Source organism: Rousettus aegyptiacus, unplaced genomic scaffold, assembly GCF_014176215.1.
Source record: "Rousettus aegyptiacus isolate mRouAeg1 unplaced genomic scaffold, mRouAeg1.p scaffold_m13_p_1, whole genome shotgun sequence".
Lineage (NCBI taxonomy): Eukaryota > Metazoa > Chordata > Mammalia > Chiroptera > Pteropodidae > Rousettus > Rousettus aegyptiacus.
Genome location: NW_023416284.1, coordinates 130,377,499 through 130,393,514, shown reverse-complemented (window position 1 = coordinate 130,393,514; position 16,016 = coordinate 130,377,499). Strand labels below are relative to the sequence as shown.

The 16,016-nt window shown below is 37.4% G+C and overlaps 1 pseudogene; it reads right to left on the bottom strand.

Annotated features, from left to right (window-relative positions):
• Positions 1–10,698: 10,698 nt before the first annotated feature.
• Positions 10,699–10,817, bottom strand: LOC118605098 (annotated as a pseudogene).
• Positions 10,818–16,016: the final 5,199 nt, after the last annotated feature.

The window sequence follows — 16,016 nt, the reverse complement described above, 5'->3', positions numbered from 1 at the left end:
TTTAAACACTCCAGGCTGTAAAATAAACAAACTCCACACACCTTAATCTAGATTCCATTATCGAACTCCAAAATTCTTTCTGTAAAGTGCTTCTTTTGTTCCTTTTGGACTTCTGAATGCTAATATTTCCATGCTTTATTGTATATTTTAAAATCAATATAGACACACAGCAAGGGCCTGTTAGTCAACTTTGGTTGATTTGGCATCTGAAATAGCAACTATTAGTAAAGCTTTAGTAGAATTGAGACCTGCGTATGCAAGGAAATTACATCACTCTATAGAGAACCACCTTAACCAGCCCATGGTTCTGACAAGACAGTGGGCCTGTGAAAGTTGAAAGATGTTCAAATCTGACAGAACGGTTTGAAGAAAACATCTTATGAAAAATACGAATTGGTCTGTAAGGTGAAAATACTGCAGTGATAGATTCTACTTTTAGATTTTGCTACACATACCAGGGAAATTGTCCACCATCTCTTTGCTACACTGCCACTTTTTAAAACTTATGATGAGTGTAGAATTGATCGAAAGAGAAATCTATTCTGAGGAAATTTATAAGATTAATAAGTGGATAAAACATGGAATTTTTCCAAGTATAAAAGTATGTATAATGTATCTGGTTAGAAATTATATAAAGGATTAAAGCATTGTGCAGATATATATTTTTGAAAAATACTTTGTGTATTAATATGTTGGAAATAAATTGCACTGAATTAACAGAGCTAGGTGAACATTATCCATTTGGTAAGAATGTGCCTTGGTCCGCGAGACACTTGGAAATATGTCTAACGAAGAGGATGAGACCTCGTAGTCTGAAGTTCCTGCAACCAAAGAAAGGGAGAAACAGAAATGAAATCTGAGAGGAATTTGTGCAGAAGCCAATGTTTATGAGAAGCGTTGGATTTGTGGACAAAAGGATGGGCACAGTGGCTGTTACTTCTCTTGGTGCTGTGGTTACAATAGCATAAATAAACTGAGTTTTCCTGGATAAATGTCATTCTACTTGTCCAACCTAGAGTAGATAAACTGTGGAGCTGACGGAACTTAAGCTTCAGGGCCCCTCACCTACACAGACTCCTTCCAACATGCAAGGGCCTAGAAATGGTTTCTCTCAAACTCATGTGTTTGAGTAAAATTTGGAGAATGTATTTCATTCACAATCAGTTAAAACCACTATCTCGTTCCATGTTGATGTTCCTTCTGATTTACTTCCCCTTGCTCATGTCACATTAGTAAGTTCATAAGCATTTTGAGATCCAGTTAATGGGAAAATGCACTGAACGTACACTTGGTTTGGGTTTAGTGGAATATAATTATGTGTACTGCAGTCACTTTGGTATAGAGGTAAGTATTGCTAGCCATCCAGGTATAGAAATATTCCAGAATATTTTACTGCCTGCTGTGCCAACTCATTTGGCATCCTGTCATGTGAAGAGAACAGGTCAGAGGTCATATTGTAATGTGATCTTTTTCTATAGTGGATAGCACCACATAAATATGTAGGTAGTAGAGAAGAAACAAAGTCTGAGATAAAAGGACATAAAAGTCGTTTTTTTGGAAATTCTTCCAATCACCATATATGTAAAATTGTTAAGGAGGGAGGAGTCTATTTCCATCCTCCTAGTCAAAAAGAAAATTCTATTGTCAGCAATATATTCAATAATGCAATGTATGCAATTATAAATGTATCATAGTTTCCCCTTCTTTCAACTGAGATTGTCCATGATAGAATTGATCAGAATTACTGTGTTTGTATAAATTTAGCAGTACTACACACGATGAGTACATTTGTCTGTGAAATCACATGTAATATATACATGCATTGCAAAGTGCTGGATCGTGTCTTAGTGTACCTAATGCATCTGATCTTGATGAAGTCTGATGATGTGTCACTCATTGGGAGGTTTAATTTACTCTTGATTTAACACAAAATACTAACATCAATAAATATAATGTAAAACTCACTGTACAATACTGTGACAAGACAAGGAGGACAAATTTGTTAAGAGTGTCACCAATTTAAAGAAAATATAATATTCATCACTGCCCAAGAAAACTTGAAATATCTTTACATCTTATAGCTCATAAACAAAAAAATTTGATAGTGGCTTTATGACATTTGACAACAATCCTAAATATACACATGACATTCCTAGTCATGAATTACAAAGCTAAAAAAACTTTTCCAAACTATCAATAATTAAAAACAAATTGCCATCAATCATACTAGACTAAATTATCTTTCTAAGGGATGCTTCTAGAAAATATTACAAACCATTGACATACAAAGAGATCAAAGACTATGGAGTAAAACGAAATAGAAATACTATTATAGAGAGGTGCCAGGCACCACTATTTTATACTGGGTTAAAATATATATATATAGGATTTTGCCATATTTACAACTTCAAAAATTTTAAATGACTATTTCCTCTACTTTTGTACCCGTAGCAATAGCTTTTGGTCTCCTACCCTGATTCCCATCAGCAAGTGCACCCACCTCCTAGTTGCTATAGGTGTTGATTTTTAAGGACTCACATAGGCCCCTGCTGCAGCAGACTGACTGCTCATGGCTTTGCCTGGAGATGCCTGGAAGGCTTGACCACCCTCATGACTGATTGATGCTAGGGCATCAAAGCCCTTGCTTCATAGAAGGGTGGTTCATATAACAGAGCTCCCCAGGAGATCTGGTTGAGACTAGGTATCTTCTGAAACCATACCTTTGCCTAGCTTCTCCGGCCCTATTATGCATCTTCATTCTGCAATAATTTCCTGAGGGTCTGCCCTCAATAAATTACTTCCTTACAAATCTTATCTCAGGTTCTGCTTCTAGAAAATATCTAATATTTTATTTGTAATTTTCATTCTTTTTCTTAGGTAAATGCCCCCAATTGTAGAAACATTGAGTTCCTCAAATTCTAGATTTATTTCTGACCCTACTTACTGATATCACTGCACAGAGGACACTGTGAGCTGGAAGATGGGGATCTCATTTTCAGGTGGTTTGAGGAGCAAGGTTGGGTTGCTCACTGTTTTGGCAACTTCTTTGATTGTTCTCTCTGCCTTTTGTCACCACCAAAAATTGGGTTAAAGGGGTAGGATAAAAGACGAAAAGGATAAAAGGGTGTACCCCTCAGCTGAATCAAATCCTTTTAAGAGACCGTTTCCCTTATGTGTCTTTGCCAGAACTTGGTCATGTTGCCATAACTAGCTGCAAGGGAGGCTAAGACATGTACTCTTTTCAGACAGGTGATTTGCTGCTAGAATACAATTGGAAAATGTCAACCAGGTGGGCAAGTGGAGACTTAACAAAGTAAAGAAAGCTGAACTTTAAGCACCTACAGTCAGAAAAGCCAAAAATAAGACAAGAATGGCTGTGGAATTGAAGGAAGCTGTCACTTTGAATGTGACGTGGACTGAAAACAAGACCCACATGAGGAAAGTCTGTATAAGGAGCAGCTAAATCTCCAGAAACCAGCCTAACTTTGCATAGCCAGGCACCTAAACTTTTCTCATCCCAACAAAGACAGGTACTCTCAATGGAAAAATGGAAACAGCTCTAGCCTCAGGGACATTCCATGGAAGTAGGACAAAAGGTAAAATAGGGAGGTTAAGTCATATTCTACAGATTGAGTTGTGGTAATTTTAGTCTCCTGCCCCTACTCAGTTCCAAGAATAATAGCAGCCAGGCTTCTGTCCTCTGCGGGAGGATAGAGGGCCTCTCACTCCTGAAAAATGGAACAAAACAAATTAAAAACTAGCCTAAAAGAAAAAAAACCTTAGAAATGCTAATATTTGAGGGGTCTACAAAGTGAGCCCTAAGTACAGGTCCACAGTAAACTCTACAGTAAACCCACCCTGGCCAAGCTTCCAATCCATTTTTTGGTATTTCTCTCATTAAGAACAGAGAGCCAAGAATTACTAGACTTTTGAAAACCATCTCTGCAGAACCGACCCTATTGCCAGTCTGAGGGCCTGTGAGCATGAGTTCCAGAGCTGTCTGTAACGAATAATTGTTCAACTTCTGAAGCTCTCAGTTTGAGAAAGCATATGCTGGCCTGACAGACTGCAGGTGATTAAAAAAAAAAAAAGACTATTCATACTTGGTATTCCGTGCTGTACTGTCGTCTTGATGCAGTCTCGATGTTTATTGTATACCCCAAGATTAATGGAGGGCACCTCTAATGAGATGACCTCTGAGACATACCAGAATTGCATTAAGTGCACAGCTTACTCCAGGCTCTCAGCCCCTCAAATTACCTGATGCAGTTGCTCAGGGCTTCCCTACTGAAAATGAATCACTAGCCTGCTGCCAGACATTGGTTGAGAGGGCACCACCATTACGGTACACCTAAGCTCAAAGATTACAATAATTTTCTGAGTGATTTTGGAGAAACAAAGGAAGGAGCAATTCAGTCAATCTCATTGATTTAATGTAAGTGATGTATTCAGGAACATGTGAAAAGGGGCGGCACGGGAGGGGGCTAGACAATTCACAGGGATGACATCGTTCCTATTGCAGGCTCTCTCTCTGACAACAAGGACTGAAGTTCAGAAGATGTAACTAAGCTTTGTTTATTGATGGAAATGTCTACATTAACTATAACCCTTGGAGCAGAAAGCCTAGGAAAGGCAGCCCAGAGTGCCTAGTTATATATGGTATGGCTTGCCCCTAAAAGCAGAGCCAGAGACATACACTTAGGTGTAGGTGACTTGTTTGAAAGATAACCCCAGATAACAGGAGAGTGATACAGGCAAGGAGAAAAATGTCGATAAAATGTGTGTTATTGAACTGGTTACCACCATATACAGCTAGGGCTCAGTCATGCTTGGGACTCTCTGAAGAACTCTAGACATCCACTTGGAAGTGTACACTATTGATAGAGTACACATATCTATACTAAAACACAATATCTATACTGTGTATAGAGAAAAATAAATAATATAAATAAGTAAAAATAAATATAGTTTATGTAAAAATATTTATAAAACACTATTCTAAGAAATAAAGTTCTATTGAATGCTACTTTGAGCACAAGTACAGTTCTTTATGTAGCATTAGTTTTTAAAACTAATGAGATTAAAATTCCTTTTAAAGAGACATGATTTTAAAAGTCTCTACATTCTTCTTTGTATCTATGAGTTTGTTTCTGTTTTGTTCATTTATTTTGTTTTTTAGAGAGCAAAACGATGGTTGCCAGATAGGAGGACAATTAGGGGGCTGTGTGAAAAAAGTGAAGGGATTAAGAAGTACAAATTGGCAGTTTCAAAATAGTCGCGGGATGTAAAGTACAGCATAGGGAATATAATCAATAATATTGTAATAGCTATGTATGGTATCAGGTGGGTACTAGACTTATCGGGGGGGATCACTTCATAAGTTATATGAATGTTTAACTGCTATGCTGTATACCTGAACTAATAATACAATATTGAAATGTCAACTGTAATTCAAAAATGATTTTTTTTTTTTAAATCTCTAGCTTCTTGATGTTGGTTCCCATTAGTTGGTTCATTTGACGTTTGGATTAACTTCAGAGGAACTCACTTTTGTTTTTAGGACTCAAAGGTGGAGGAGAAACTCCAGCCTTAGAAGGAGCCTTCATAAGTGCTTCCTAGGAGATGGGAAGGAAAAGGAGGTCTCCACAGGAACTGTTCTCTTAGATAAGGGGCAATGATGAACCCCATATTGTAGGGTAGATGAGTATATGTGGCCTGGCAGCATAGGAGGCCTGAGCAGAAGGAAAAGAGCTACTCTGCTTTCAGCCCAAGGATCACTCTTTAGAGGGACAATGAGGGAGCTATTGTTTGGAAAAGCTTATTGAGATGTGGTGACCTTCAGGTCAGTGACCACATTATTCTTGTAACTTCAGTCATCATCTCTTCTTGCCTTGAGTGTCTGGATCTCTCTTCATTCAGTTCTTTTATTAGGAAAATTATTTCCCCCTTCTGGATAGAATTGGTTCTTTTCATATTTCCATAGGTATCCACCAGACTCTGAAATTTTGATGACTCTTTCTCTTGGCTAGTATCCTCCAAGATGACTCGATCCCTGCATCCTCCTTTGGAAGAGAGCCAAGCTTGTCAAGGAGTGGACACTTCTCTTGAATTAGTGCAGCTGGTGTTTGTGAAAATTTCAGTCAGTGTTGGTGAAAGCAGCAATTCCCATTTCAGCTTCTAGCCAACAGGACAAGTCTGAACGAATATGAGATGCACCAAAGACCAATGACAAATGCACGCACCACTGACTCTGGCTGGAGACTGCAGAGGGCAGGGTCCAGATTCCCATCATCCAGTCACAGCTCCATCCCCACTTGCGGCTTCTTGCGGATGCCTGAGGCCAGGTTCTACAGGGGTTTGAAGCCCCTTCATGGCACTGAAACCCACTGGAGAGTTCTGCCAAGTAAGCATGCTTCCACCAGCCCACAACAAACTTCTGAAAGCCCTCTAGTTACGCCTGCGCACATCCCACCGTGGCAAACTAAAGAGGCCACCAGGAGGGGAAGGAGAGATTCATTCAAAAAGAGCTTTTTGCATACTGTCCAGTGATCCCCTTTCTCTTTCTAATTTTTAAAAAAAATTATGAAACATTTTTATTAAGGTGAAATACATATACTGTGAAATACAAATATCTTAAATGTATAATTTGATGACTTTTGACAAATACATACACCTGTGTAACCAACACTCCAATCTAGATATATAATGGTTTCATCACCCTCAGGAAAGATGCCTCAGTCTCCCTTCCAGTAATCTCCAATCCCCCAAAGGCAATCACTGCTTTGATTTCTATTGACTTGGACTCTTTATATTAATTTGGGACTCTTCTTGAACTTCATGTAAATGGAATCAGATAAAATGCATTCTTTTGTATTTGGCTTCTTTTGGTCAACATAATGTAGGATTCGTCCATGTTGGTCTACCCTCTTTTTCATTCAGGGTAGAATAAGTACAAGTAAACGTCATTGGACATCAGTCTATCCCTCTTGCTCCCCATTTACTCCACTTCCCCTGACCTCTCTCCACCTGTCTTTCCCTCTCACTTCTCCTCACATTAAGAAGCAGCTCCCTAGCTCACTAAGTGCCAAGAGGTGTTGACCATAAAACAAGAGGCCACCAAATCCTCCAGGTCAGCTCACACCAGCTTCTCTCCTTTTTATTTTTCCTTGCAATTTACTTTTTAAAGAAACTGGTTAGTTTGTCCTATAAATTTCCACATAGTGGATATTGTTGATTGCTTCCTTGTGATGTCATTAATGTGTTCTTCTTTCTCCTGTATTTCTTTAAAACTGCTAAAGTTAGGGGTCAAATATAGGGGCATAGGGGGAGGGTGAAGTGGGTGAAGGGGATCAAATATATGGTAGCTGAAGGAAACTGGACTTTGGGTGGTAAACACACAATAGAATATACAGATGTCAAATGATAATGTACACCTGAAAATTATACAAATGTATTAACCAATGTTACCCCAATAAACGTAATTAAAAAAAAAAAAGGCTGATAAAGCTAGAGCACATGGCTACTGAGAACTTGAAATGTGGCTAGTGTGACCAAGTATTGGACTTTAAAATTTTTCTTTAAATTTAAATAACCACATGTAGTTAATGCTACAGTATTGGACAATGCATAAATAGAATATTTCCATTATCACAGAAAGTTGTGTCAGACAGTTTTGAGTTAGAAGCTGGATCAGACTGAATGGTTTTGCAAGAGTGTACTGATGTAAACTTCCCTTTAGGAGGGCATATAATGTCTCATTGTTTCTCTGTATTAATTTAGAGCCATTTATAGTCATTACATAGATACATTATTTCATTAGAGGTCGAAAAATCGTGATATTCTAATTCTATCATTCCTTGTTTTATTGACTGAAATACTTTTAGAAAAAATTTTTTCTCATCAACCATTTGGGTTACCCTGAGATTTGATTAGGATCAAAAGGTAATCAGTTAAGCTTGTTTTTCAGTATAATTATGAACTTGCAGATTTAAAAATATTTGATGCTTTAATTCACTGAACTTATTATTCTTATCAATACTCGAATTATCAAATTAATTTAGCTAATCTTATCTTTTGAATCTTTTGACATGGGCCCACAATCCTTTGATAGTTTCTTTCTTTCTGCTGTGACAAGATATTCCAGGCTTATCTTGTACATTTCCTGCCCCAGACCTGACATTAGCCACTCTTCCAAAGGCATGATTCCTTTTAGGAGAAAATAATATTCTGAGACTATAGCCTGGGCTCTAGTTTTGCTGAATGTTACTGGACTAGTCATTGTTTCTAAGCCTTTCCAGTGGACACAGGTGAGAAATTTTTTAAAAATTGAGACATAATTGACATATATCATTGTTTTGATTTAAAGTGTACAGCAGATCCTAGAATAACGTTGTTTCCTTATTTACATTTTGTTATAATGTTGATGAGATGCCATAGGAACTTAAAACTCTTATTTATATCAATTAGCCTATGGTGAAACTGGTTGTTTCACTTAGTCACAGAATTTATTGATGATGTCAAGTGAGGACATACGGTGTAACATAACAAATTGATATATGTACCTATTGGGAAATATTTCCACAAAAGTATAGTTAACATCCATCACCTTATAGTTACAAAATTTTTATTTTCTTGTGATGAGAACTTTTAAGACCTACTCTCTGAGCAACTTTCAATCACACAATGCAGTATTGTTAACCATAGTCACATGCTGTATATTATGTTCCCAGGATTTATTTTCTTATAGAAGGAAGTTTGTACCTTTGGACCACCTTCACCCATTTTTGCCCCGCCCCCACACTCCAACTCTGGCAACCACCAATCTGTTTTCTGTATTTATGAAATCTTTTTAAGATTCCAGATATAAGTGAGATCATACAGTATTTGTCTTTCTCTGTCTGACTTAAGAAATATTTTTTTTTCCAAAGAGAAAATATATCACATGCAAGAACCTTTTAACTGAACTGCTTGTACCAGTCTCTACTTGTACTGTACTTCCTCCAATTCATCTTTGGTGTTTCTGTCAGAATCATCCTTATATAACACAGATCTGATCTTTTTGATGCCCTGCTTAAAAACTTTGATAGAGTCCCATTACCAAAAGAATTAAGCCAAAGCTCCTTGGCATGGTATACATACAGAATCTCAAAAGTTGGCTCCTAAGCTTTAGTCTACCTTGCTAGCATTCATTCTTCCTTCCCCCACAATGCAGCACACCATGTTACTCCTGCTACACTGTGTATTTGCTCCTCCAATTCACTTTCTCTGAAATACCCTGTTTTTTTTTCTATTTCTCAGTATTTATATTCATCCTTCAATAAGTAGCTCAAATACCAATTTTCTATAAAATAACTGGTAGTCTTCCTTTTCCGTAGAGAACTAATCTGTTTCCTTCATGTCCTACATAGTACTCTGAGATATCTTTATGTAGTACTAATGAAACTGTATAATAATGATTTGCTTTATGTGTGTCTCTCTAGCTAGAATGTCTCTCAAAATGTAGGACACCTACCATTGGTGGTTCTATCCATGATTTTATGTGATACACTGATGCAGCACTAAATATTGAGTTGCATAGTGGGAGAGTCATTTCCTTTTTAATATTTTTTGTTAGGGAGAAAGTTTTAGTTTGGAGCTAGTATGGCTTAACGGTTCTCTGTTGCGTAATTAAGTTTCCTTTTTTAAAGAGAGCATGCCTCGGGCTTGGAATCTTGGTAGATAAAAGTAATGGGCTAGAATGTTTTTTTTAACATGTTTTTGCATGTTATATTTTTTGTGATATTTTATGATTACCTTCCATCTATGAAGCTTTAAAAATTAATATTGGGATATTAATTTTGGTGAAATTAATATTGGTGATAAAATTCTCTTTTAAAATAAAAGGGAGCTCATTTAAAGATAAATAGTAAGCATATTATGGCAAAGAAGTACATCATTATGGCAAAAATCTCATAGGATTTTTGAAAATGACTTGAGTCTGGAAAATATTTGACTAGGACCTTCAGAGTTAGGAGACATAATTTCTATTTTCATCCCCAGTTCCTAGTGCTATGCTTAATATACAGTTGATCATCACTAAACATATGTCAAAATAATTAATGTAGGAAGAAACAGCCACCTCCAACATTTTCAAGACCCAGTGTCATTTTTAGAAACATATAGGTAGAGTGACAGGCCTTTTCTAAGATGACTTTTCTGAAAAAGTTAAATAATATCCATTATTATATAAATGACTTTTAAAATTATTTCCTATAGCTATAGGGGAAGAAATCAAATTCCTAAGAGGATACAATCACAGATTCTCCAATTGAATTATGTGGAATGACGTCTTATAACCAAAGTTGGGGGCAAGAGAAGAATGTTTACAATACGTTCTATACGAATCACATCACTCTTCACCTTCGAGGTCATTGTACGTTTTAAGAAAGGATAGACCAGACCAGCTCTTACTAAAGGAGTGCTAGCACCATCTGTTGGGAAGTGAGTTCACAACATAAGATGATATTTACTATCAAGTGACTTAATAATCATGAATTTGTTTCTTCAAAATACTTTTCATTACACAAATTTCAAGAATCTCGTACATACCCAGGTACAATTTAATTTAATTTTAATTTATTTTTATTTTTTTGGGTAGGCAACCCTTGGTCGACTTCACAGATTGCAAGGACCTTGTTTTTTTTTTTATTTTACTTTTTACACCTACATCACCTGGTCTTCCTAGGTGGTCTCCCATCCAAGTACCAACCAGGTCCGACCCTGCTTAGCTTCCAAGATCAGTTTGGATTGGGCTTGTTCAGGATAGCATGGCCATAGACCAATTTAATTTTAAATCAGTTCTAGTTCTCTACTATAACAGTCAAAAACAAAACTAATTAATCTGATTAAAATATACTCTTTCATGATTTGACTCCTTATTTACAGACTTTGGTAATTAGTCTACTTTGATCCATTTAAGAAATGGAAGAAAAGTTAGTTATGTTATACAGCCACAAACACTATAGGATAGCTTTAGAATAACAAATATGTATTGCTTGGTCTTATAGACAAGTGTGGCATCTCTTGATTACCCATGGTAATTAGAAATAAGTGTCTACTATGCACTAGGAACTGTTAAAGTTTAAACTTTATTAATAACCCAGAAATAGTAATTTCCTACTTTCAAACTCTTTTCCCCAAAATCTACTGATGAAATTGCAAAGGAACTGTGTTGTCTTTGTCCTGTGTGCTATGTGACTAGATGCTCCAAAGTGACAAAAAGAGTAGAAGAGACAGCCAGCTCAGAGTGGACAATGGAGAATAAGAGAGAAAGGCCTAAGTGCTTAGATCCTAAATGATAAGTTAGCTATCAGTAGTTTCCCCAGAGACAGGGCTCAGGAATAAAGGTTAAAACATTAGAAACAAATTCGTATGTGTCTCTATTTAAAACATAACTTATAGACTACTGATTTTAAATACTTGTTTTCTGAGACAAGTTTTAATAAGTTGAAAAAAGTTTCTGAATTTTTCTTGCCATAGTCTTTATATAACTGTGATTTCAATGAAAAGTTTAAAGCCTGTTTACTTTTGAAAAGTGAGATGAAGGAATCATAGTCTCTAAATGAGAGTGTTATCCATTTTCCTAAAATATTTTCCAATCTAAGTCTATCTCTTACAGAGAAAAATCAAGAAGCATTAATTAGATCATAACATTTTTATTTATTTGAGCTATAACTGACATATAACCTTGTGTAAGTTTAAAATGTATGACTTTGGTTTGATACATTTATATACTGCAACATGATTACCACTGTAGTTTTTGCTAACACCTCTATGACTTTACATAATTATTATTTCTTTTTTTGTAGTGAGGATAGACTGTAATTTTTAAAATGTATTAAATGGAAAGGAAGTAGAAATTGCTGCAAAGAATGACACATTAAACTCTGCTGTAAAAAAAAAAAAACGAGCTACGGTTATTAAACAATTGTCTGATTTTGTCAGTGGTATACTCCTTGGAGTTCTCTGGCAATTTAAAGAGACCATGAACTCCCCCAAGCCTGTAGGGTACAATTTGGTACCTTAAAGCAATGATTCATTAAAGTGATAATTTTACTAAATGGTACCTAGCTAAATTTTAGAACTCAGGGTAAATAGGACGATATTTGTGAGTCTGGCTACAGGAAAGGTATTTAGTTTTGACCTCAACCTTTTCCCTGCTTCTTTAAGAGTATTCTAATTTTAGGTTTACAGAAAAATGAGCAGAGAGCACACAGTTCTCATATGCCCCCTCACACGCACATACAGTTTCCTATATTATTAATATCTTACATTAGTGTAGTATGGCTGTTACAGTTGGTGGACAGATACTTGTATATTATTATTAACTACAGTCCAGATTTCACATTAGTGTTGTCATCAGCTTTTAAAATTTTGTAATTTCTTGCAATATCTTTTCTTACTCTAAATAAACATTCACTTAATAACCTCCCCCCAAAAGAGTACCCCAAAAATGCCAAGTACAGCTTCATCAGTCACTCATCTCAACTGTTTTAAAGACCTGGCCAGCACACTGGTCAAGCCTAGTTTGTATAACATTCTATAGTTGCTCATACCTGACATGGTCCTGCCTCAGGTCTTCCAGGTAGAAAGCAGTTTACTTACACTTCTTTATACCCCAAATAATACCTGGAAATAGAAAGAGCATACCTTTTAATGTAAGATACATAATTATGACTCCAAAACATATTTTATTATTTTAAATAAAGATTGTATACATTTAAGGTGTACAACATGATAGTGATATACACACACAGTGAAATGATTACCAAACTAATTAACACATGCATCTCCTCATATTATTACTATCTCCATAACTTATTTTAAATTAATTGCAGCTACCCTTAATGTTCAAGTTTCTAAAAGAGCCTCTTTTCAGAGTTTAAGACCCTTTCCTCAGATACTTCTATCAATAACAGAAAAAAAAAAAAAACCACTCATCATCCACACTGTCTTTTTACATACTACTACAAAAGTTTTTTTCCAAACTCTAAAGGGCTTTGTAGGGTTTTTTTTTTCTAATTATAAAATGCATTTTTTAAATAATATGACAGTACCAAAGGTAAGAAGAAAATATCAGAGGATAATGGCTCCACATGGAAAAAAAAAATCTATACATGAACATATAGATATATTTTAAACTAAATGATTCATACTTTACATAGAGTCTAGTGAATTTTTATCCGACTTAATATGGTAGGGAATAGGTTTATTTACTTATTTAAATTTTATTTTATTATTAGTTTCAAGTATACAGTACATTGGTTAAACATTTATAGTTTATAAAACGATCCCCCTATTTGCTCTCTTCTGGCTCGCCACCTAGCCATTACATTAATACTAACTACATTCCCTATGCCGTGCTGCCCATCTCAGTGACCATGTAGCAAATACTAATTAGTATTTCTTTAACCCTTCACCCAATTCTTGCAGCCCTCCAACCCCCCTCCCCTCTGGCAGTCACCAGATTGTCCTCTGTACTTGTGAATCTGTTTCTGATTAGTTTGTTCTAGGGAATAGGTTTATTAATAAATCTCACCTTCCACCAAGTCAAGTCTCTTTCCTCTGCAAGGTCAGTGTAGTGAACTGAAAGGTGGCCACAGAAAGATGTGACCAAGTCCCAACTCCTCCTGTGTGACCTTACATGGAAAAGGGATCTTTACAGATAAAATTAAGCATCTTGAGATGAGAACATCCTGGATTGCCTGGATGGGTCCTAAGTCCAATGGCAAGTGTCCTTATCAGACACAGAGAGAAATTCTTGTGAGGTCTATATAGAGATTGGGGGTGTGCAACCCCAAGCCAAAGAATGCCTGAAGGCACCAGAGACTGAATGAAGCAAGGAAAGATTCTCCCTTAGTGACTTTGGGGGGAATGTGGCCCTGCTAACACCATGATTTCAGGTTTCTGGCATTTAGAAATGAGAGAATAAATTTCATCATTTTAAACCATTTATTTTGTAGTGATTTATTATGCTGGCCCTAGCAAACTAATAGTGTTTCGAACTTTCCTACAATAAATGCAGCCTGCTCTGGAGAACATGTTCCTGTTTTCCAGATTTATGCTCCTGTTGGCCTCCTTTCATTTCCTACATGACTCAAAGCCTTTGCACATGCTGTTCCAATGCATGGATTGTTCTTCATTTTTTGAATCTCTCTCCAAGACTTCAGGAGAAAGTTCATTGACCATCTAGCTTTACTTGCCAAGCCCCATAATGTCCCCTCTCTTTTTCATAGCCCTCATAGTTTATATTTTTGTTAGTGATTATTAGATTCTGCCTTCCTATCAAATTGTAAACTCCAGAAGAACCCTGCCCACCCTCCATTATATTCCATCTGGCCCCACACCTGCTGTGTCATAGTAGTTCTTTTTTTGATTGACTGGCCACCGTTCCAGAAGTTTGAGAGACCTTGGGACTCTCATAGCCTTTGAGTTGGCTGTGGGCTAGGTAGGTGACCATATTAATTATCTTCTAAAATGGTCGCTTCTGAGGATGGATGTGGGCGCTATTAATAACATTAATAATGTTACCTGATCAGTTCTGGATAACAGATTGTGACCACCACAGGAGCAAACGTGAAGGCAGGTGGATAATTAGAAAGGGGTGGGCTATAACATTTTGGAGCAAAGGGGAAAGGATAATTTAAATTTGCTTATTGGTACTGCATTTTCATTACTTTCTTCTACACCATGTACTCATTTATTCATTTGTTTATTGTCCATCCTTCTTCAAGGGCTGGGACTTGGCCTGTTTTGTTCCTTACTATATCCCACACCTGGAACAGCTCCTGGTGTATAGCAGATGCTCAAGAAACATCTGAATGAGTGGTACAGCTAAACAGCATGACCTAAGGGAATACAGTAATCCCCTTTATACATAATTTGTATTTCTACAATTTCAGTTACCAATAGTCAACTGCAGTCTGAAAACACTAAAATTTCCCAATCATTCACATCATCTGCTGCTGATATCCAGCCATAACATCATCATGGCTAGATGATGCAGGATCCAGATGACCCTCCTTCTGATATACCGTAGGTCACTAGTAGTCTTGCACTTCGTCACAATGCCTGCATCATTCACCTCACTTCATTATGTAGGCATTTTATCATCTCACAGCATCACAAGAAGGATGAGTAAAGTACAATAGGATATTTTTAGAGACCATTCATGTAACTTTTTACAATATATTATAGTTTATTTTATTATTAGCTATTGTTAACCTCTTACGGTGCCTAATTTATAAATTAAATATTATCACAGGTATATACACAGTTATAAGAAAAAACATAGTATGTATAGGGCTTGGTACTACCCTAGGTTTTGGGTATCCACTGGGGGTTTTATAAGTATTCCCCCTCCCACCTTCATAAGGGGGAATTTCTGTAATGAACCAAGATTTAAAAAACATTAAGAAAAAAAAATCCTCACATTTTAAAAGCCCAATAAGGCTCAAGGCTAAAGGTGCATGAGGAGGAATAACTGACAAGGTCTAAGGCTGAGGATGCAGGGATGACCGCCTCAGTGGCCACGGGGCTCTTGCGCGGTTGAAGGCCTCCTTCACCTCTACCCACCCCCACTCCTGACGCTCACCCCTTTGACTTACCCGCCACAGCCCTTAGGACCTCTCTGGCATCCGCCCTCCTGGCACACTCAGCCAGCCCCCTGCCCAGACTCAAGACTTGGCCTCCAGCGCCGACCCTCTCGGGAATCCTGGGGACCCCACCAACACCTCCTCCTCACGCCCGGCCTTCAGCACCTCCCCTTCCCCGGAACTGCGCACTGCCCTCCCCTCCTTCCCCTCCCCCCAACCTGGACCTCCACCACCCCCCCCCCTGCATCCCCGTGGACCCCGGGACTCAAGCACCGCCCTCTCCTCCTTCCCCCTCCCCCCGACCTGGACCTCCAGCACCACCCCCTCCAGCATCCCCGCGGACCCCGGGACTCAAGCACCGCCCTCTTCTCAGAAGCCCTCGAA